The sequence below is a fragment of the Cyprinodon variegatus genome, unplaced genomic scaffold (assembly GCF_000732505.1).
Source record: "Cyprinodon variegatus isolate N-32 unplaced genomic scaffold, C_variegatus-1.0 Scaffold1465, whole genome shotgun sequence".
In the NCBI taxonomy this organism is placed as follows: Eukaryota; Metazoa; Chordata; class Actinopteri; order Cyprinodontiformes; family Cyprinodontidae; genus Cyprinodon; species Cyprinodon variegatus.
Window position 1 is genome coordinate 74,388 of NW_015151918.1, and position 1,799 is coordinate 76,186.

Below are 1,799 nucleotides of genomic sequence, written 5' to 3' on the forward strand. Positions count from 1 at the left end.
TAATAGAACTTATCCAAAATGGTCCTTGCAGGAAGGTTGGAACCCCCAGAGGGGGGGTGCATCTCTGCAACAGACTTCCCTTCCTTCCCCAACCTCTGATTTGGCTGTGGTGTCACTGTGTCAGGAATCTAGTTGGGAGGAAGAAATTTAAACGATTAATATCCAGTGTATCAGTAGAACATCATTCTTCTATGACAGAGAGACAGACAGACACAGGCACAGGAAGGCAGACGCGCACACACACGCATATACATTCACATGCATACACCCCATGCTCGCACTAACACACACGTTCCCACTACTACAGGCCCACCCGTTCATTACCTTATTCCGTATGTCAGCTGTTGGCTCCTCAGATGTCGCTTAAGATTCGTTATGTTCTTCCCTGCCATTTTGAAGCCGCAGACTCTTTGGTGGCGTCCTTGCTCCGGTGTTTTCCTTTGAGTTGTAAACGAAAAGGCACCATACATCCAGGCGTTGTTTAACAAACAGTACACCGGTATCCACAATGACTGCGAAGTTGAGCTATGCTACTACTGACTGAGTGCTGCGGGGTACTGTGGGACAGGTGCCATGTAGGGAAAAACAGCGCAACAATGCGTAATCTTCTGTGAAGCTCAAGAAACACTTATATTAAAAATTGCAAAGTAATCATAAACAATTACATTTCTTAATGTCCATTCTTCAATGGATCGTAAATATCGTCTGGTCTTAGTGTCGTTGACGAAAATCATTTTTTATTTTTATCATATTTTTATTTTCTGGAAACGATTGTTCATTATCGTCTCGTCATTGTCACAGGAAAAAGGGGCGTTGACGAAATATTTTCGTCATCATCATGGTTGTTGAAATTAACATTGCTTGGCTGCTCTCCAAACAGTAAGAGAGGTTCCAACATACTCTGTGCTGAGTTACTACAGGTGAATTGACTGTAAATTATACCTACAGCAGACCAAAACAAAGTAACAACTCAGTTGTGTTTTTGAAGGAAGTGCAAGTGTTTTTACACTTACACTTCATTGACATAACAGAGCAGTGTTTATATGCCATAGGAAAATTTTTAAATTGCACAGTGCAAAAGTTGGATGGTGGTTCTATAAATTAAACTCAACTGAGCTACATGTCAAATGTCCACTTTCCCACAGATTTTCACAAAGCTACAGTCCGTTGGAAGCATCCAGTTAAAGATCCGCAATTGCAATCACATCAAACAGGAAAAAGAAAATCGATAAGATTTGGTTAGTCAAATTAAAATATGGTAACAACAGATCAGTAACTGCAAATTAGAGCATAATTCTTATATATTCCCCAAAAATAAGACCTTTAATTTCAATTATTGGATGCAAAATATTCAGGAAGACGTTACTTGGATACAACCTAACGGAATATCTTCAAAACAGCTCCAAATGAAACAAAACTCAAATGGGTGAGAAAAACATGATGTAATAACGTAAAATCAAGGGTCCAATGTAAAAAAAAAAAAACGCTGTTGCCCTTTAAGTATATATTTCCACATGTGTTAATTCATAGTTTTGATGCCTTCAGTGTGAATCTACAATTTTCATAGTCATGAAAATAAAGAAAACTCTTTAAATAAGAAGGTGTGTCAAAACTTTTGGTCTGTATTGCAGACATCCCAAGTTCCAAAAACTCGTTTCAATGAGATACTTATCCCCGAAGTCCCCGCCCCCTGGGGACAACGGACCCGCACCGTTCCCCATACATACACATTTAAGGCCAGTGTTGTGATTCTATAGTTAAATTCTATTCCCAGCCCGCTGGGAATTTATGTTTCTGAT